General features: G+C 41.6%; 2 long non-coding RNA genes across 2 annotated transcripts; one reads left to right on the top strand and one right to left on the bottom strand.

Annotated features, from left to right (window-relative positions):
* Nucleotides 1–4,982: 4,982 nt before the first annotated feature.
* On the bottom strand, nucleotides 4,983–14,309 carry LOC139703235 (uncharacterized). The gene is made up of 3 exons (XR_011705637.1): nucleotides 14,220–14,309; nucleotides 6,449–6,559; nucleotides 4,983–5,118 (listed from the first exon to the last, which is right to left on the bottom strand). It is a non-coding gene; the product is annotated as an uncharacterized lncRNA (long non-coding RNA).
* A 7,170-nt stretch (nucleotides 14,310–21,479) lies between these two features.
* LOC139703211 (uncharacterized) lies at nucleotides 21,480–22,309 on the top strand. Its single transcript, XR_011705588.1, has 2 exons — nucleotides 21,480–21,856; nucleotides 21,999–22,309. It is a non-coding gene; the product is annotated as an uncharacterized lncRNA (long non-coding RNA).
* Nucleotides 22,310–22,845: the final 536 nt, after the last annotated feature.

Raw genomic sequence — 22,845 nt, 5'->3', positions numbered from 1 at the left:
GCTATTTTAAAATTTTCTCTTAGTACTGACATCTCAATCTTTAAAAAATTGCAGTTGTTTTAAATTTTTTTCCTAATTCCATTTTGAGCAATGAGAAATATGAAAATATAATAAAATAATCTCCAACACTTATTACACAGTACACTCTGCCCAGCTGTGGTTGGGATAGGAATCTCTTGAAAATGTAGCAAGTAGATGAATTAGGAGCTTCCAATTAGTTGGTCTGTATCTATCATTGTAGTTTGAAACCTTTATTACTCACCAAGACTGTTTTTGAGAGCTCATTCCCTTTATTTTCTGTGAAGAGAAATACAACTGTGACAACATCTGAGGGGCATTCTTAGCTTGCTGCCCTGGTCCCCACCTGGCAACCTAACATTGCAACAGTCCCATCTCCCACCCATCCCATCACCAGACAGCAAACCTAGGTTAGGCTTCCATTCTGTAGGCAATGGGGAGATATTGAAGGGTTTTAGGACAATTAGGATAAGAGATGTTACTCTGCAATGTTAGGAGCAAATAGGGAGGAATAGAATGAGAATCAGGATGATTTACTGAAAAGTTATTACAATAAGCCAGGCTAGAATTAACAAGGGCTATATCAGTCGGGGTTCAACCAGGAAAACAGAAGCCACTCTAATTTTTGATAAGAGGATAAATGTATTGCAGGGAACTGGTTACATAGGAGATAGAATTATTGAGGAACCAAATTGCATAAAATGACTCAACCCAGCAGGAAACAAAGAATGGAGAACAAAGAATGGAGCCAGGTTTTCCAGAGTCCTGATGTAAGGTAACATGGTGGAAGTGGAATCATGTAGGTTCTGTTGGTGGGAGATGAAGTTAGAGAGTTCAAGGCAGAGAAAAGAACAAAATACATATTTTGGTTTCCCCTTCCTCTCACATTACAAACTCCATCCAGGAAGTACAAGTACTTAGGCAATGCAGAGGAAGGTTGGGGAATGTCTCCGAAGGTAAAGGGCCTCTAGCAAGGTGGTCATAGTGGAGAGGATGGAGTCAACGGTTATTTCAAAGTAAAATTGACAGGAGTCATGAGTCTTTTTTCTAATGATGAGAACTATTTTATTAATCATGGTGTGGTCTTATAGGAGTGTAGAAGATGAGGCTATGTGGGCCTTGTTGAAGTGGAGATTCCTATCAAGGTGGAGGAACCTGAGAGACAAGCTCAGCTTTGAAGTTCAGAGGTCAAAATACAGAAGTGGAATGGATGACATGAGCCAGGGAGCATATGATGACAGAGATGGGAGTTGCGGGGCGGGGGGGGGGGGGTCTGAGGCACAGTCCAGAGGAGCACTCACATTTAATGGTTGGTCAGAGAAAATGGAGAGGAATCAGGCAGTGATGGAAAAATAGTCACTAGAAAGGGATGTGTGAGAACAAAAGGAGAAGGTGTTACATGGAAGAGGACTGTAGGTCTTCTATGCAGTGACTTTGGACAAACCTAGCCCTCTATTCTCCAGCATTCTTTTTCTTCCTACCATTGGCTTCTGCTTGTCTGAACACTGGCACTGTGGAGCATCCAAAAGCCTTCAGTTTGAGATTCTATAAGCTCTGATGCCTCCATTGGCAGTGCCGAACAACAGAAACTGAGCACCTCCCCCTCCGCTTTGCCAACTAGTGTGCTGGAATGTTGGTGCCACCAATATAGCACAGAAGTAGTCACAGCCTTCTGAGATCCTATCTGCTGAACCAAGTAAAGTATCTGCATGTAGATTAGTTACTCTTACACAGATGCATGTCCTGGGGGACTGAGTATGAAAATACAGATGTATGAGGCCTTAGAGAGAGCTGTGTGGCAGGTTTCACCTAGGAAGTGAAACTCAGCTAATTATTTTTTAAAAAACGAGTCTTTGAGAGGAGAATAGATGTGCAACCAGAGCCCCAGGGGCATGGAGGACAGGAAGAAGTAGGGCCAGAACTGGAGCTGGAGAAATGGATTCAACCCAGGGCCAGTGGGAGGCCAGGAGGCAGAAGGGGGAAGCTAGGGCTGAGAATGAGATTCTGAAGGAAGGCAAGAGGTAATCTGGCCTCATTTCCATGCATTATGATTCTGACACCACACCACTGGCCTGATTTGTGATTCCTCTAGAGCTGTAAACCAATCCTAAGTCCTTACTACCCTATCTGGAGCAGGCCCTTAAATACTACCAACATATTTCCCTGTACAATCTACTTTATAACACTTTCCAGGCCTGACAAAATCTAAGCTGGTCATTTATTTATGTATTCCGAATTTCTTCTCTCAACACATGTAAGCTCCTGTGTTTATCTATACTTCTAGTGCCCAGGACAATCTGGTACAAAATTTGTGCTCAGTAAACATTACTTGGCAAACCTGAATTTGCATTGTGATCTATACTGCAAAGCTGCGCAAACCAAGGTGCAGAAAAATGAAGTGGCTGTGCCAAGGTTACATAGCAAGGAGGCAGCCATGCTGGAGAATCAGGAGTTCTGATTCTCATCTTGACTTATGGACTATTGCACAATTGCCTCCTTACTCCCAGGCCACCTAGAGGGTAGGCCAGAGGAGAAAGAGGCTCCTGTGCAGTGGTAGGAGACAGGACTCTGAAATCCAAGATCTAAGCTCCAATCCTGCCTTTACTCCATAGTGGCTGTGTGACTTCCAGCAAGTTCTTTCATTTTCTGACTCTATTTCTGAGTGTTGCAAGCCGGACCTCTCAAGGCTAGTGGGAAAACACACGGAGTCCACAGAAGCATCCTGAGAGAAGCAAACCCTTTCCAGCCTGTAGCCTTTGGTGCAGAGGGATTTTTGCAAGATCAAGACGGGTCCTGGATCTCCTAGAACATTCTCCTCTCAGTATTTTATAGGTCTGTGAGTACTCAAGAGCCTGTCTGGCTGCTGAACTGTGGCAATTCGTGGAGCTGACCTGGAGCAGTGGGGAGAGGCTGACATGACAATTAACACAAGCTATCCAGATGGAGGAAAAATGAAGAGGGTGACATCCTCTTAGAGGCACCCATGGGCAGGTGAAACCATAGGGGAATAGTGGTGCTTTGAGAAGACTTTCGATGTAGGAGGCATTAGCAACTCAGCTTTGCCATTGATGGATTTGTTGGTGATCTTGGACAAGACCCAATTGTCCCTGGTTCCCAGTTTCCAACTTCATACAACAAGGACCTTAAAGGCACCCACCAGCCTGCCTCCTTGCCATTCATAGCTATTTGTTGATTTACACAGTGCTTTTTTTAAAAAAGGATATAGGGAAATCCACAGCTTCTCAGGTGAAGGGCTTTGGCTGGCCTAGCTGGGTCACTAGTCTAGCTGTGGAAAAGGCCCCATAGAGGAGCAGCAAGAGCACAGGCATTAGCAATTACATTGTGTCCTTTTGGGGAGACACTGTCTCCACACATACTACACCCCTCCCATCTCATCCGCCTTTACACATGAGCAAAATCTCCTCGTCTTTGCCCTCCTTCCTGGTAAACCTGTGTGGAGGAAATGACTCTTCAGTGCTCAGCGCCCATCTGTCCTCATGCTCCACGTCTGGTTCTGTGGCCCTGTTGGAAGACCCACAGCCCCAAAGGACCCACCTCCCTCTTCCCACACACCAACCTCCCCTTGCTCCTCTGTCCCCCACCGTCAGAGGACACACAGACACACACACACACACACACACGGCAGAGAAGCTGATTTTATTTTCACAATCTCTGTGGCCAGACCTGTGGAGGCTTCAGGGAAGGTTCTGAGGTCTCAGGCCTCGCTGGTGTTACAGGTCCTCACTGCAGCGACCTCAGCAGCTACTTTCCAGGCTCTGGTCGTCCCCCTCAGGCTCGACGGTGGACCTTCTTCCTCAGCGGGAGACGGCGGCTGCCTCGGGTTGCTCCTCTCTTATTGCTGTCAGCTGCGGTGGTCCGAGCTCTGGCAGCTTCTTTGTTCCTACAACGCCCTCGAAGGGGCTTTCTAGACTTTCTTGTCATCTTTCGGCCCTGGAAGGACAACAAGGAGATCACAGAGGGGCACTGGTTTGGGGGCAGACGTGGAGGAGGGTGGCAACAGGGGCTTTGTGCAGGGGGGGGTAGGGAGGGCAGTCCAGGGGCAGAAGAGCAGGACTTGGGTGGCTCAGCTCACCTTGCTTTTCTTGTACTTGGTTCGATGATGTATGCACGTCTTCTTTTGGCCCGCTTTGCTGCCAGAGTTGGATTTTGCACAGTGGGGAATGGATGCCATGGGTCTCCTGCCCATGTTTCTGGACCAGCACCTCCAGGTAGTCTGTCCAGGCCGCTGAGCTCCCTCTATTTATGGTCCCCATGACAACAGGTGGCCACACCCTTGGGCTTTGTTGGCTCAGCAAGTCCCACCCCAGGCCACACCCCTAAGCCTGCCGAGGAGGGGGAAGGGCTGAGACATCACAAAGCATCCCCATCTGTCAGGTCCATAGGGAAGGGGCCCGTGTCCTGGAGGCCAGGAGAGTCAGTCTGGTTGGAGAACGGAAGGATATGCCCAGCCCCCTGGAGAGGTTTCCCAAACTGATGCAGGATGCCTCCTCATGTCCCCACGCTCAATTGTGGTGCATCACAAGGCCCAGAGAGGGCGTTTCCTTCACACCTCTCCACAGACACCCCCTGCAATGGTCCAGTCTCTTTTGTTGGCCACCAGCACCTAGTTCAGGTCTGTCGCACCTGAAAGCACTCTGTGTTTAAGATTATATGGAGACATGGATCTTTCTACTTCCCTCCTAAACATTTCTCTACAACCTTGAAGACCACTTAGTTCTTGCAGGGTACTTTTCCATCCCACTTCTTTTTCCTAATGTCCACTGAGGTTTCCTAGGTTTTTAATTTTCATTCAGAAATCACTACCTTCAGTCTGGGAGACTTTAATGAACCACTAGACTTGCTTCACTGGGTATCCCAATCTTGTTTATAATCTAAGGGGCCTTGATTACCTTAGTAAGTGTAATAAGCCAATGTAGGATTTAACAGTAAAGGAGAGACAAGGCCAATATTCATAACGATGCCAGAAGTTATGCAGGATGTTTGCATGTACGAAGCCACAACCTAAGACTGATGAATTCACAAAGCAGGGCAGCGTTTGCTGGGATTGCTCAGCATTGTACTTGAGGCTTTTTAAAAGGCCTGTAGTTTGGAAAAGGAAAAGAAAAGTCTATAGAGAAAATTCTATTAATTAAGAAAACACTCAGAACTAATTATTGAGTGTAGCAACACCATTGCATACAAGATCATTATATTTGGATACTAGCAATGAGCAACTGGAAATTAAAACAGTATAATTTAAAATAGTAGTAGAAAATATTAATTAAAAGGGATAAACTGACAAAAGATGTAGGAGATGAGTACATTGAGAACTATAAAACATTCCAAGGATAAATTAATGAAGATATAAATAAATGGAAATATAAATCTGTTTATTACTCACAATACTGAATATTGTTGCAATGTCAATTCTTCTCAAATGCATTGATCAATTCAATGTAGTACAATTCAGAATTCCATAAATATTTATATAGAAATCAGGAGGCTGATTCTAACTTTCATAAAAATATGCAAGCAATCCATAAAAATAGAACAAAATATCCTACATCATTTCAACCATTATAAACTAATGATAATCAAAATAGTAATTGGAGAAATACTTCAGTAGAACAAAATAAATTTCTTCCAGGAGTAGATTCACATTTATATGCATATATAGACAACTAATTATTGGTAAAGATGTAAATGAAGATTGGAAAGAAAGAATTGTCTGAAACAACTAGATCTGGAAAAATGAACTATCCTTATGCAAAAAGTAAACTTTGATCCATACTGTGTCTATCTTCATTTACATCTGTATCTGTCAGTATAGCTACAGATATCTTCCTCTTTCTCACCACAGAAAGAGAGAAACAGAAAAGGAGACGTAAAATAAATCAGCTCATGTCTAACACATCTGAACTCTGAATAGGCCAGCAGGTCAGAAACTCACATAGGCATAGGCATTCATTTTTTTTTTTTTTTTTTTTTTTAGAGAGAGAGAGAGAGAGAGAGAGAGAGAGAGAGAGAGAGAGAGAGAGAGAATTTTTTAATATTTATTTTTTTAGTTTTCGGTGGACACAATAACTTTATTTTATTTTTATGTGGTGCTGAGGATCTAACCCAGCACCCTGCGCATGCCAGGCAAGTGCGCTACCGCTTGAGCCACATCCCCAGCCCCCATTCTTTTTATTTTAATATTTTATTTCATTCCCATGTATAAATTGTAAATAATAATGGTGTTTAGTGTAATATTTCAACACTTGCATACAGCATGCACTAATTAAATCTAGCCTCTACCTTTCCCAATCTCTAGTAATCACTAGTTTACATTCAGTTTGACTGTTTTGGCTTCTACATGTGAGGGCCAATGTGGTACTTGCATTTCCGTGTGTGATTTATTTCCCTTAACATGATGCTCTCCAGTACATACCTTTTTCTGAAAATTATAGAATTTCATTTTTCTCTATGGATAAATAATATTCCATATGAAACACACTTAGGCACTTAGGTGGATTCCATTTCTTAGCTGCTGTGAACAGTGCTGCAATAAAAAAAGGCATGCAGTCATCTCTTCAGTATGTTGATTTTATTTCTTTTGGAGATATATATATATATATATATATATATATATATATATATATATATATATATCCAGAAGTGGGATAGCAGGATCACAGAGTGGGTTTATTTTCAATTTTTTTAAACCTCCATGCTGTTCTCCATAATGGTTGTACTAATATACATTCCCACCAACAGTGTATGAGAGTTATTCTTTTTTCTCTACATCCTCACCAGCATTGGTTATTTATTTGTTTGATAATAGCCATTAAACTGGGGTGAGATTTTTATCTCATTGTAGTTTTGATTTGCATTTTCATAATGGTTAATGATGACATTGACCAATTTTTTCATATATATTTCTTGGCCACTTGTATTCATTCTTTTGAGAAGTGTCTACTCACACAGCATTTCTATGTTACATAATTGTGGCAAAATTCTCTCCTCTCTAGGAAATGTCAGTTTTTGCTCTTAAGGCCTTCAACTGAATAGGTGAAGCCCACTCACATTATGGACTATAATCTCATCTGATTGCAAATGTTAATCACATCTACAAAATACTTGTTCAACAATATTTACACTAGGGTTTTACCACATGGTCAGAAACTCAACATCAGTACTCATTGGAGAAATGCAAATCAAAATCACAATGAGATACCACTATCTGCCCATTAGAATGGCTAAAATTGAGGAGATTGGCCATACCATGTAACACCTAGTGATAATGTTTACTGACACAACTATTTTTGAAAATAGTTTGGCAATACAAAAATATTAAGCATGCACCTAACAAATAATGTAGTCATACTTCTCCAAATCTTTTTATATAAAAGCTCTCAAAATATAAACTCATCTATGGTGACAGAAGAAGATCAGTGATTTTTGGAGATGAGTGTGCAGGGAAGGCTAGCAGGCAGAAATTACAATGGGCTAGAAGGAAACTTTTAGATGTGAAGAATATATTCACTATTTTGACTATAACTTACAAGTTTTTATTTGAGTGATCTAAATATACAAATGATAGAGACCATGTCATTGTGTTGTCAGCAGAGGAGGCATATAACTAACTCCCAAGTTGCAATGAGCACCTCTAGCACCCAGATGGAGATTTCTAGAACCATTTATAGAAGGAAGCAGACCTCTTGAAGAAATGGCTGATGTTAGAACCAGGGAAGGGCATATAACATAAGCCTGAAGTACCATGTAGCCCTAGAAATTATGGGATGAAGAATATGTTAAAAGACACCAGTGTTTCATTCATCAAACTCCAGAGTCTTGGAAAGCTGGAATGAACACAACATTTTTTTTTTCTTTTTCAACAACAACAAAATAAAAAAATGAATTGCAAGGAGAAAGAAAACTTGAGAGGTAATACACAAATTTTAAAAAGCTTAAGAGGCATAACAAAGAATTACTCTATATGGACCATATTTAGATACTCATTCAAGGACACAACTTTCTTCTTAAAAGTGTATCAAAAAGTGTGTAAAACAATTGTACACTGATGGTTATTTATTTAATTTAAAAACACAAGTATTTTGTTTTACGCTTTTTTTATTAAACTGTTCTTATCTGCAGGTGTGGTGGCACATGCCTGTAATCCCAGCAGTTTGGGAGGCTGTGGTAGGAGGATCTTGAGTTCAAAGCCAGCCTCAGCAACTTAGCGAGGTACTGAGCAACTCAGCAAGACCTTGTCTAAAAGTAAAATAAAATTTTAAAAAAATGGCTGAGGATGTGGCTCAGTTGTTAAGCAGCCCTGAGTTCAATCCCTGGTACCAAAGGAGAAAAAGAATTCTTATGTTTAGGAAGTGCATATTGAATTGTTTAGAGAGGACATACTATGATGTTTTGGAGTTGCTCCACATTATTCCAGTAACTGAGAAGCAGGTAGGTGGGGAATCTAACTGGAGACAAATCTTCCATGTATTTAAGCTCAGGTATACTGGGCTCATTATATTATTCTTTCTACTATATGTTTGACGCTTTCTGTAATGAAAGGTTTGCATTATAAATAATGCCCTTCCAGTAACTCTGACTACTTTTTAGAAATAAAATAAACAAATGATCAAATTGGCCTAAAAGGAAAATGAAATTCTAATTAAACTCTATAAACTGAAACTTTTCAAAGCTCAAGCCACCCTCAGATATTCCAGGACCAGGCAGTTTGGGAGGCCAGTTCCACTTAATGGTTAGAGAAAACTAATTACTGCCTGATTGTTGACTCTTTCATAGCATATCAAAAGTTGCCAGTAGTTCAACTCATTGTCTCAGGCCAGCTTTCCTGGATTCAAAAACCAGACAAGAACCCCCTCCCCATGATAAGAACCCTTGAGGTAAGCTCGCTTATACAGCATCAAATATCCTACATAAATTAGCAGCATATCAGATAAAGTAATGAATTAAATGAATAAATAGGCATCATTCAAGGCAAGAAAATATGATGTAAACATTAGGGAAAAAAACCTTTCCATTTTAGTTCCTTACATACAAAATTGATGAGAGAAAACATTTCATAATGTCAATGGTTGAGAATATGCTTTTGAAAGAAATTCACCATAAGCTCATAGTAAAAACATTTATTCAACTAATATTAAAAGGAAGCTTCCACTTGCTAAAATCACTTACATGCTTAAATGTAAAATGTTAGAAGAATTATCATTAAAGTCAGGAAGAAGGGGTAGATGTATGCTACTGCCTCTGTGTTTCAAAACAGGGCTAAGGCACAAAGCCAGAGCTGTGATCATCAGAACAAATAAAGGTATGAATATTGGGGGAAAATAAGGCAGAGTAACAACATCATTATCTATCTTGAAAATTCAAAGGAACATTCATGTGGAGTATTCAAGTGAATGAGACATCAGACCAGGTGTACAGCTGATTACAATGGCAAAATTAAAATCATTGCCACACAAAAGCACTATGTAGAACAGCTAATAGACAATATGCCATTTACAATGGCAACAAAGTCCAAAAATTACCTAAAAAAAGATCCTAACAAAATGTATAAGGCCTTTATAAAGACAACTATAAATGTGTAGTGACAGAGTCAGGAAAAAAGTGTCTGGTCTCACCAAAATAGAAGAATAAACAGTAAAAGGATGGAATCCAGGGGAAAGGAGGAGGGAAGGCACTAGGGAATGAAATTGACAAATTATGCTAGATGAATATATGAATATATCACAATTAATTCTACTTTGTGCATCATTATAATATACTCATTTAAAAACAAATAGAAGGAAGACTGAAGAAGAAGGGAATGTTGGAGGGGATGGAAGGGAAAGAGGAAGTACTGGGGAATGAAGTGGAGAAAATTATGCTACATGCATGTAGGAATATGTCAGAAAGAACCCTGCTCTTATGTATAATTATAATGCACTAATAAAAACATAACCAAAAAGGAGTCTGAAATAAATAGAGCAACATGCCATAGTCATTGAGGGGAACACAATAATGTAAAAGTCCTGAATTTCCTTAAATTCCTTACATTTTGCATATGTGTCCAAAAAATGTACATAAGCCCAAGGTACTTTGGAAGGATATTCTAACAGGACAATGGAAAGGTCCTGACCCAGTAATTGTCTGGAGTCGGGGGTCTGTTTATGTGTTTCCACAGGGAGAACAGCAGCCGATTTGGATTCCAGAAAGATTAACTAAAGCGATTTCTACAGACCAAAAAGAAGATGATTTGGCTCAAATCCATAACAACTGATATCCAAAACTCCAGTTTGGCTATTCTTACATCTGCAACAGAACCAGGATGCTTTTTTCAATATCTATTTTATTATTGCCCTTTGCCATATCATGAAGTTCTATTTTGTTTTTTGAGCTCATACAGACCTAGGTTAATGTTTTGCTGATCAGTTCTATTTTTTGACTATAGAGTTTTTAAACATTGCAATGGAGATTTCACCTGTAAAAAGTTATAAGGCCTTTACTATAATGTTATGTGTTGTATGTATTATATTATGTGTGCACACTTGTGTTTTGTGTTATATGTTTGAATGTATGTATGTCCATATATCATATATGATGAGCGCTCATGATAAAATGGATCCAAATATTTTGTTTTTTCACGTGATTTATATGGTTTAATTTAAATTGGGTAAACAACTGTTGAGGATTGTTTTAATATGTAAACAAAAAAGAAGGTTAACAGATCTGTTTGTTTACTTTCACCTTTCCTTTTCATTATATTTAATAATTCTCTTAAAGACAATGTAAATTGTTAAGAAAATTGTTTTCTTTTAGTGCCTTCTGTAATGTTACATAATTTTTTTCTTTAGCCATTATTGCCAGAATTACTATCTTCATCCCAGTGCTGGTGAAGTCAAAGATAAAACCAATCTACAACTTCTACAATAGCCATCACTGAACTGCTTGCAGAACTTGCCTGGACACATTGTGAGCTCACCTGTATGCATTGTGAACTATCTGTTGGTGCAACGACTTGTGGTAGTGTTGGGGTATTTTTGCTGATGATGTCATTGGTGGTACAATTTTTACAAAAGGAGCCGTCAATTGGCTTGGTGAATCTTCCTCCCTTCTGCTTGTCATGATCGTCCAGCTAAAATTTGGGGGCCAACAGAGGTGAGGCAAAGAACCTCACCCCCCCGCTGGTACAAAGACCTCTCCACAGGTGTGGCTGTATACTGGACCGGTAGTCAGTGACGGGTAAGATCCAATTGCAATGGTACCAACCTAAGGACCATATGTACTATTGGACAACCTAAGGCAGGCATGGTCCCTAAGTCACATGCTTGTTGTTTAAACAGAGAGGGGGAGATGTTGAGAGCCACAGCCGAAGGGGCCCCAGCAAACTTCCAGCTGCCAGCAAACTTCCAGCTGCCGGCTGATGATTGGCTCACAGCAGCCCCAGCAACATCTAGCTGATTGGCTCCTCTGCGGTGATGCTCATTGGGCTGTTTCCCTGCCCTTTCAGACCACGGAGCTGCTCATTGGGGGACTTTTTTGGCTCTGCCCACGTGACCCAGCCAATCGGCCTCAAGAGCAGGAGGATTGTGGGAGGTGGAGAGAAGCTTGTGTGGGAGAGAGAGGCTTGTGGAAAGCCGGTGGTGGCAGTTGAGGCTCTGAGGGTTTTTCCTGAGAGGCTGTTTTGTTTGGCGTGTGTGGTTCTAAAAATAAAGTTAGTTTCTTTTGACAAGTGGCTCCTGATTGTGCCCAGCCAGACTGTGGCAGAGGATAGCAAGGGGAGGAAATGGAGGAAGAGGAGCCGGAGAAAGAGGAGGAGCAAGTGGAGGAGGAAGAGGAAGTATCCTCCTCATCCACATCTGTGGAAACCTGGGCATCCATAAGGGCCTGTTTCTCCATTTGGGCCTGAAGGTCTTCCTCAAGCATGTAGCGCCGACGCTTTGGGGCTCGAGGCATGATGATTCTGGTCTAAGACAGCAAGCTGGAGGATGGACAGGAGCTTGGTGTTGGAGACTTACCAGCCTGGGGAGAGAGGGTATGTGTCAGGGCCTTAGCTGAGAACTGAACCCTTGGAACCCCTCACAAAGGCCCACTACAGGTCTTCTCTTTGGGCAATGCTCTAGGGCTATTCAAGTTCCTCTCCTGGTAGGCCTATTTCCTGAAAACCTGAGGCAGGAAGTGAGGCAACTTCTGTGGGTACAGCAAGCCCACAGAGCACAAGGCCCAGGGTTAATAGTAGGGCTTCTGGGGCCTGAGCTCTGTGGGACTCCCTCTGTCCTGTTAGTGTGGGGTCCTTGATACACATTCCCAGAGTGCACCACACCATGACTCCAAATACTGCCTGGGCCTCCTCTGCTCCAGGACCTGAGGACACTGCCTCATACAAAACCTTCACGACCTGGTTCCAGAAGTTCTTGTAAGAGGCACTGAGGGGCCCCACAGGTTGCAGACTCCAAGCACAACCTGATCCACCAGCCCTGATAGGAGGGCTGGGCTGCCTTCTGTGAGGTCCCCACTGTTCTGAGGTAGATGGTCCGCTCTGCTTACTCTGGGCCCTTACCTTTCCCCTGGCAGGACCTGGATACCACCCATGTGCTGGCCTGAAGGACACTCTGAAGAAGTGCCCACCTCCCTGTGAAGGAACACAAGGCAGTGAGGGGCCTCACATATGGCCACACCTTCTCAAAGGTGAAGCAAGAGCTGGCCAAACTCAATGGTTCCATGTGTCCTGGCCATGGAGGATCTGGCTCAGTCCTCACCTTAGGTATGAGATGCTCTCTAATGATCTAAGGCACCTTCCTTAAACCTTAACAAATCCTAAAACACACCCTGTCTACGTGAGACACCCAGAAAGGAAGTGAGGGAAAGGTAAAGCCAATGGAACTGGGTTGTCCCATGGCTGAGAAGAAAGGGCAGGTGAGGATCGGGGTCCTTGTGTTCCACTGAAGAAATTCCCTCTGTCCTTACCTGACTCCTGGCTATGCCTGAGATCCTCCTTCTGCTTTCCTGAGCCCAATCCCCTCTTACTGAGGCCTTCACTTCTCTGAAATCAATGACACACAGAAAATAAAGGAACCTTTACAACCCTGCCTGGGCTTCCTGTGCTGACAGCAGGTAACGGGAAGATTTCTGAGGGGCATCTACTGTATTCTGGGACCCTTGATCTTCCCCTAGGGTCCTCACTTTACTCTTGGGTAAACTGGGACACCTGTGTCTGATGACCAGATAGTGATCCCTGTGCTAAGATGAAGTTACCCTGTCACATCAGGTTCCTCTCTTCCCCAAGAGCCCTGGTACTTCCCAGAGAAGTGAACAGTTTCCCACTGCCCTTGTGTAGGTTCTCCAGGGCTGGTGGCTGGACCTGGGTCCAATGTATCATGGGCTGGGAGATTACCCAAGTCCTTACTCATGCCCACGCCTGCCCTTCCTCACTACCACCCCATCTGAAATGAACTGACATCTTTAGACCAAGACCCCATCTCCCTGAATATCTCCCATATTTGCGCCCATGGCAGAAGATCTTGCCACTTAGGGCCTCCTCAGGCTGAGTATAGTGGCCAGGCATACTATGTGGTATCCATTGGGTCAGAGATGGGGATACTTTCAGTCCTCATGAAGAGTCCATACCTTGGGTCTGGCAGGTCCTGGATTCCTCCCTCTGCAAAAAAGAGTATTCTTTAATCAAACAGATATTTGTAGTTATATATAACCCACATACATGCATAAAAATATGTATAAATTCACAGAAATGTACATATTATATGTAGATAATGCATGCATGATTGCATATGTATACGTGTTTAAGTATCTATACATAAATATAAGTATAACCTACATATATACTTTAGATATTTATGAGTTACACATATATTTGGCAAAAATGGAAAATATATTCTAGATACTAAATGACAGTTTAAAAATAAAAATGGCTACATGAATTATGAAAAATTTAGATTACTTCAAAATTAGCAAGCCTTAGATAGGCCCTATAATTCCAACTACTCCTGGGGCTAAGAAGAGAATCCCAAGTTTCAGGACAGCCTGAGTAATTTAGCAAAACCTGTCAACACCCCCCAAAACAACAATAAACAAAAACAAAACAATGGATTGTTGATGTAGCTTGGAGGTAGAGTGCAAGGTCAGCGTTCAATCTAGTAATTCGAGGTAGAGAAGACAGCCAGCCTAGGCCAAATCATTGACTTGCTGCTACTTACAATTTTTGGTGTTAGTAAATCTCTGGGAAGCCAGGTTTGGTGAGAGCACGGAGGCTGGAAAAGAAAGTGACTCTCCTGGGCCAGGTCTCCTAGTGCAGACAGGAAACAGCTTTCAGCACTAGGAAATCATTGGCAGTCCCAGCTGTCAATCTTACAATTCCCGCCCCCACTTTCACCACAGAGGACTGTGAGTGGGTGGGCGGACTAGGGACTCCAGCGTTGGCCAGAAACCAAGGTGAGGAGTCTGAGGAAGGAAGGTGGGCCCTGAAGAATCACATTGTGCCCGCTGTCCACCCGGGAAGGTCTCAGGCAGGTGGTCCTACGTGGCATCCACTGAGTTCCACCAAAGTGGGTCAGAGAGTTGATGACCTTGTTCTGGCACAGAGTCAGAAGAGGGGACATGGCCTCAACTAGAGTTAAACCTGATGCCAGAGCCACACAATGCAGGTCACCTGAGAGAACAAGGCCTGGAGTCTCTTGGAGGTCTAGGTGAGAGTTGGAGTAGACTGAGGAGGCCCCACCCCAGGAATAGGGTCCCTAAAAGACCCAGGCTGCCTCTATGGCCAGCCCTGCACCGGGGTGGAAGGGCAGAATTTCAAGGTGTCCTTTTTCCTCCTCTAGGAGTTACACCTGTTGCCAGAGCCATGTAATACATGTCACCTGAGTACATAGGGCCTGTAGTCTATTGGGGGTCAAGGTGAGCTCTGGGTGGACTAAGGAGACCTCATCATCCAGTGTCACTCAAATCCCAGGTGACATCTTTTGTCAGCTCTGCATCCTGAGTGCCTGTAGGGAAGGATTTTCTGGTCCCCTGCAGGGCACCGTGGGAATTAACTAATTATTACTTTGGCCTGAGATGAGCAGGGAGTGCATAGGGACCAGGTTCTATTAGGGTCAAAGTGACAGCTGAGGGTGGACTGAGGAGGCCCTACCACAGAGGGAGGATGTCCAAACTATCCTGGGAAGTCCTCTGGACTGTATGGCATGGGGGTATGGGGGACAGAATTCCAGGGCGCGTGCAAGGGATTGAACCCAGGGGCATTTAACCACACTGAGCAACATACCCAGCCATTTTTTTATATTTTGAAACAGGGCCTCACTAAGTTACTTCGGGCCTCACTAAATTGCTGAAGCTGGCTTTGGACTCATGGTTCTCCTGCCTTAGCCTCCCAAACCGCTGGGATTGCAGGCATGTTTCACTGTGCCTGGCCAGTCTCCATTCTCCTGCTGTCCCTGGGTTCCTGGCACCTGTGGTGTGATGTACTGCCTCAGATTGTGCAGGGAACTTGCAGCAGCAGCTTGGAAACTGTTCTCCCCCTCATCCTGTCATATGCCACCTATGCAGGTCACAGGCCCTCAGCAACCTCCCTGCTGCAAGCCCATCTCCAAACACACACATTCTTCAGTCTCCTCCAGGGCTTTCACATGTTTATTTCTTAAATGTTTTATCAATATCTATCTATCTGGGCTGGGGCTGGGGCTCGGTGGTAGAATGCTTGCCTGAGATGTGTGAATCACTGGGCTTGATTCTCAGCACCACATATAAACAAATAAATAAAGGTCCACTAATAACTAATAAAAATATTTTAAAAAGAAGCTAACCTTAAAAAAATCTTTCTATCTATCTATCTCCATCCCTATGAGTGCTCACTCTCACATACACACACCGTTTTTCAGGGTTGATTTTGGAAAAACAAGGCAGTAGCCCATAATTGACTCTCATTTTGGCAACTACAGGTAAGGCACAAAAATGTAAGGAATTTAAGGAAATTCAGGACTTTTACATTATTCTGTTCCCCTCAATGACTATGGCATGTTGCTCTATTTATTTCAGACTCCTTTTTGGTTATGTTTTTATTAGTGCATTATAATTATACATAAGAGCAGGGTTCTTTCTGACATATTCCTACATGCATGTAGCATAATTTTCTCCACTTCATTCCCCAGTACTTCCTCTTTCCCTTCCATCCCCTCCAACATTCCCTTCTTCTTCAGTCTTCCTTCTATTTGTTTTTAAATGAGTATATTATAATGATGCACAAAGTAGAATTAATTGTGATATATTCATATATTCATCTAGCATAATTTGTCAATTTCATTCCCTAGTGCCTTCCCTCCTCCTTTCCCCTGGATTCCATCCTTTTACTGTTTATTCTTCTATTTTGGTGAGACCAGACACTTTTTTCCTGACACTGTCACTACACATTTATAGTTGTCTTTATAAAGGCCTTATACATTTTGTTAGGATCTTTTTTTAGGTAATTTTTGGACTTTGTTGCCATTGTAAATGGCATATTGTCTATTAGCTGTTCTACATAGTGCTTTTGTGTGGCAATGATTTTAATTTTGCCATTGTAATCAGCTGTACACCTGGTCTGATGTCTCATTCACTTGAATACTCCACATGAATGTTCCTTTGAATTTTCAAGATAGATAATGATGTTGTTACTCTGCCTTATTTTCCCCCAATATTCATACCTTTATTTGTTCTGATGATCACAGCTCTGGCTTTGTGCCTTAGCCCTGTTTTGAAACACAGAGGCAGTAGCATACATCTACCCCTTCTTCCTGACTTTAATGATAATTCTTCTAACATTTTACATTTAAGCATGTAAGTGATTTTAGCAAGTGGAAGCTTCCTTTTAATATTAGTTGAATAAATGTTTTTACTATGAGCTTATGGTGAATTTCTTTCAAAAGCATATTCTCAACCATTGACATTATGAAATGTTTTCTCTCATCAATTTTGTATGTAAGGAACTAAAATGGAAAGGTTTTTTTCCCTAATGTTTACATCATATTTTCTTGCCTTGAATGATGCCTATTTATTCATTTAATTCATTACTTTATCTGATATGCTGCTAATTTATGTAGGATATTTGATGCTGTATAAGCGAGCTTACCTCAAGGGTTCTTATCATGGGGAGGGGGTTCTTGTCTGGTTTTTGAATCCAGGAAAGCTGGCCTGAGACAATGAGTTGAACTACTGGCAACTTTTGATATGCTATGAAAGAGTCAACAATCAGGCAGTAATTAGTTTTCTCTAACCATTAAGTGGAACTGGCCTCCCAAACTGCCTGGTCCTGGAATATCTGAGGGTGGCTTGAGCTTTGAAAAGTTTCAGTTTATAGAGTTTAATTAGAATTTCATTTTCCTTTTAGGCCAATTTGATCATTTGTTTATTTTATTTCTAAAAAGTAGTCAGAGTTACTGGAAGGGCATTATTTATAATGCAAACCTTTCATTACAGAAAGCGTCAAACATATAGTAGAAAGAATAATATAATGAGCCCAGTATACCTGAGCTTAAATACATGGAAGATTTGTCTCCAGTTAGATTCCCCACCTACCTGCTTCTCAGGTACTGGAATAATGTGGAGCAACTCCAAAACATCATAGTATGTCCTCTCTAAACAATTCAATATGCACTTCCTAAACATAAGAATTCTTTTTCTCCTTTGGTACCAGGGATTGAACTCAGGGCTGCTTAACAACTGAGCCACATCCTCAGCCATTTTTTTAAAATTTTATTTTACTTTTAGACAAGGTCTTGCTGAGTTGCTCAGTACCTCGCTAAGTTGCTGAGGCTGGCTTTGAACTCAAGATCCTCCTACCACAGCCTCCCAAACTGCTGGGATTACAGGCATGTGCCACCACACCTGCAGATAAGAACAGTTTAATAAAAAAAGCGTAAAACAAAATACTTGTGTTTTTAAATTAAATAAATAACCATCAGTGTACAATTGTTTTACACACTTTTTGATACACTTTTAAGAAGAAAGTTGTGTCCTTGAATGAGTATCTAAATATGGTCCATATAGAGTAATTCTTTGTTATGCCTCTTAAGCTTTTTAAAATTTGTGTATTACCTCTCAAGTTTTCTTTCTCCTTGCAATTCATTTTTTTATTTTGTTGTTGTTGAAAAAGAAAAAAAAAATGTTGTGTTCATTCCAGCTTTCCAAGACTCTGGAGTTTGATGAATGAAACACTGGTGTCTTTTAACATATTCTTCATCCCATAATTTCTAGGGCTACATGGTACTTCAGGCTTATGTTATATGCCCTTCCCTGGTTCTAACATCAGCCATTTCTTCAAGAGGTCTGCTTCCTTCTATAAATGGTTCTAGAAATCTCCATCTGGGTGCTAGAGGTGCTCATTGCAACTTGGGAGTTAGTTATATGCCTCCTCTGCTGACAACACAATGACATGGTCTCTATCATTTGTATATTTAGATCACTCAAATAAAAACTTGTAAGTTATAGTCAAAATAGTGAATATATTCTTCACATCTAAAAGTTTCCTTCTAGCCCATTGTAATTTCTGCCTGCTAGCCTTCCCTGCACACTCATCTCCAAAAATCACTGATCTTCTTCTGTCACCATAGATGAGTTTATATTTTGAGAGCTTTTATATAAAAAGATTTGGAGAAGTATGACTACATTATTTGTTAGGTGCATGCTTAATATTTTTGTATTGCCAAACTATTTTCAAAAATAGTTGTGTCAGTAAACATTATCACTAGGTGTTACATGGTATGGCCAATCTCCTCAATTTTAGCCATTCTAATGGGCAGATAGTGGTATCTCATTGTGATTTTGATTTGCATTTCTCCAATGAGTACTGATGTTGAGTTTCTGACCATGTGGTAAAACCCTAGTGTAAATATTGTTGAACAAGTATTTTGTAGATGTGATTAACATTTGCAATCAGATGAGATTATAGTCCATAATGTGAGTGGGCTTCACCTATTCAGTTGAAGGCCTTAAGAGCAAAAACTGACATTTCCTAGAGAGGAGAGAATTTTGCCACAATTATGTAACATAGAAATGCTGTGTGAGTAGACACTTCTCAAAAGAATGAATACAAGTGGCCAAGAAATATATATGAAAAAATTGGTCAACGTCATCATTAACCATTATGAAAATGCAAATCAAAACTACAATGAGATAAAAATCTCACCCCAGTTTAATGGCTATTATCAAACAAATAAATAACCAATGCTGGTGAGGATGTAGAGAAAAAAAAATAACTCTCATACACTGTTGGTGGGAATGTATATTAGTACAACCATTATGGAGAACAGCATGGAGGTTTAAAAAAATTGAAAATAAACCCACTCTGTGATCCTGCTATCCCACTTCTGGATATATATATATCTCCAAAAGAAATAAAATCAACATACTGAAGAGATGACTGCATGCCTTTTTTTATTGCAGCACTGTTCACAGCAGCTAAGAAATGGAATCCACCTAAGTGCCTAAGTGTGTTTCATATGGAATATTATTTATCCATAGAGAAAAATGAAATTCTATAATTTTCAGAAAAAGGTATGTACTGGAGAGCATCATGTTAAGGGAAATAAATCACACACGGAAATGCAAGTACCACATTGGCCCTCACATGTAGAAGCCAAAACAGTCAAACTGAATGTAAACTAGTGATTACTAGAGATTGGGAAAGGTAGAGGCTAGATTTAATTAGTGCATGCTGTATGCAAGTGTTGAAATATTACACTAAACACCATTATTATTTACAATTTATACATGGGAATGAAATAAAATATTAAAATAAAAAGAATGGGGGCTGGGGATGTGGCTCAAGCGGTAGCGCACTTGCCTGGCATGCGCAGGGTGCTGGGTTAGATCCTCAGCACCACATAAAAATAAAATAAAGTTATTGTGTCCACCGAAAACTAAAAAAATAAATATTAAAAAATTCTCTCTCTCTCTCTCTCTCTCTCTCTATCTAAAAAAAAAAAAAAAAATGAATGCCTATGCCTATGTGAGTTTCTGACCTGCTGGCCTATTCAGAGTTCAGATGTGTTAGACATGAGCTGATTTATTTTACGTCTCCTTTTCTGTTTCTCTCTTTCTGTGGTGAGAAAGAGGAAGATATCTGTAGCTATACTGACAGATACAGATGTAAATGAAGATAGACACAGTATGGATCAAAGTTTACTTTTTGCATAAGGATAGTTCATTTTTCCAGATCTAGTTGTTTCAGACAATTCTTTCTTTCCAATCTTCATTTACATCTTTACCAATAATTAGTTGTCTATATATGCATATAAATGTGAATCTACTCCTGGAAGAAATTTATTTTGTTCTACTGAAGTATTTCTCCAATTACTATTTTGATTATCATTAGTTTATAATGGTTGAAATGATGTAGGATATTTTGTTCTATTTTTATGGATTGCTTGCATATTTTTATGAAAGTTAGAATCAGCCTCCTGATTTCTATATAAATATTTATGGAATTCTGAATTGTACCACATTGAATTGATCAATGCATTTGAGAAGAATTGACATTGCAACAATATTCAGTATTGTGAGTAATAAACAGATTTATATTTCCATTTATTTATATCTTCATTAATTTATCCTTGGAATGTTTTATAGTTCTCAATGTACTCATCTCCTACATCTTTTGTCAGTTTATCCCTTTTAATTAATATTTTCTACTACTATTTTAAATTATACTGTTTTAATTTCCAGTTGCTCATTGCTAGTATCCAAATATAATGATCTTGTATGCAATGGTGTTGCTACACTCAATAATTAGTTCTGAGTGTTTTCTTAATTAATAGAATTTTCTCTATAGACTTTTCTTTTCCTTTTCCAAACTACAGGCCTTTTAAAAAGCCTCAAGTACAATGCTGAGCAATCCCAGCAAACCCTGCCCTGCTTTGTGAATTCATCAGTCTTAGGTTGTGGCTTCGTACATGCAAACATCCTGCATAACTTCTGGCATTGTTATGAATATTGGCCTTGTCTCTCCTTTACTGTTAAATCCTACATTGGCTTATTACACTTACTAAGGTAATCAAGGCCCCTTAGATTATAAACAAGATTGGGATACCCAGTGAAGCAAGTCTAGTGGTTCATTAAAGTCTCCCAGACTGAAGGTAGTGATTTCTGAATGAAAATTAAAAACCTAGGAAACCTCAGTGGACATTAGGAAAAAGAAGTGGGATGGAAAAGTACCCTGCAAGAACTAAGTGGTCTTCAAGGTTGTAGAGAAATGTTTAGGAGGGAAGTGGAAAGATCCATGTCTCCATATAATCTTAAACACAGAGTGCTTTCAGGTGCGACAGACCTGAACTAGGTGCTGGTGGCCAACAAAAGAGACTGGACCATTGCAGGGGGTGTCTGTGGAGAGGTGTGAAGGAAACGCCCTCTCTGGGCCTTGTGATGCACCACAATTGAGCGTGGGGACATGAGGAGGCATCCTGCATCAGTTTGGGAAACCTCTCCAGGGGGCTGGGCATAGCCTTCCATTCTCCAACCAGACTGACTCTCCTGGCCTTCAGGTCACGGGCCCCTTCCCTATGGACCTGACAGATGGGGATGCTTTGTGATGTCTCAGCCCTTCCCCCTCCTCGGCAGGCTTAGGGGTGTGGCCTGGGGTGGGACTTGCTGAGCCAACAAAGCCCAAGGGTGTGGCCACCTGTTGTCCTGGGGACCATAAATAGAGGGAGCTCAGCGGCCTGGACAGACTACCTGGAGGTGCTGGTCCAGAAACATGGGCAGGAGACCCATGGCATCCATTCCCCACTGTGCAAAATCCAACTCTGGCAGCAAAGCGGGCCAAAAGAAGACGTGCATACATCATCGAACCAAGTACAAGAAAAGCAAGGTGAGCTGAGCCACCCAAGTCCTGCTCTTCTGCCCCTGGACTGCCCTCCCTACCTCCCCCTGCACAAAGCCCCTGTTGCCACCCTCCTCCACGTCTGCCCCCAAACCAGTGCCCCTCTGTGATCTCCTTGTTGTCCTTCCAGGGCCGAAAGATGACAAGAAAGTCTAGAAAGCCCCTTCGAGGGCGTTGTAGGAACAAAGAAGCTGCCAGAGCTCGGACCACCGCAGCTGACAGCAATAAGAGAGGAGCAACCCGAGGCAGCCGCCGTCTCCCGCTGAGGAAGAAGGTCCACCGTCGAGCCTGAGGGGGACGACCAGAGCCTGGAAAGTAGCTGCTGAGGTCGCTGCAGTGAGGACCTGTAACACCAGCGAGGCCTGAGACCTCAGAACCTTCCCTGAAGCCTCCACAGGTCTGGCCACAGAGATTGTGAAAATAAAATCAGCTTCTCTGGCGTGTGTGTGTGTGTGTGTGTCTGTGTGTCCTCTGACGGTGGGGGACAGAGGAGCAAGGGGAGGTTGGTGTGTGGGAAGAGGGAGGTGGGTCCTTTGGGGCTGTGGGTCTTCCAACAGGGCCACAGAACCAGACGTGGAGCATGAGGACAGATGGGCGCTGAGCACTGAAGAGTCATTTCCTCCACACAGGTTTACCAGGAAGGAGGGCAAAGACGAGGAGATTTTGCTCATGTGTAAAGGCGGATGAGATGGGAGGGGTGTAGTATGTGTGGAGACAGTGTCTCCCCAAAAGGACACAATGTAATTTCTGTCAGAATACCTACCTCTCATTGGTGTTTGTTGCATCTCACCCTGGAATGGTTAATTTTATGTGTCCTTTTGTGTGAGGCTTTGGTATCTAGATGTTTGCTCACTCATCTAGATGTGAGTTTTCAAATTTTGTAGATATGATTAACATTTAAATCAACAGAAGGCCTTAAAAGCACTAAAGACAAAATTGCTTAAGTTTTTATTTCTCTGTGATAAATATCCAGCAAT

This window comes from Marmota flaviventris, chromosome X, assembly GCF_047511675.1.
Source record: "Marmota flaviventris isolate mMarFla1 chromosome X, mMarFla1.hap1, whole genome shotgun sequence".
NCBI lineage: Eukaryota > Metazoa > Chordata > Mammalia > Rodentia > Sciuridae > Marmota > Marmota flaviventris.
The sequence above is the reverse complement of the archived record's forward strand: the minus strand, read 5'-3'. Positions and strand labels throughout refer to the sequence as shown.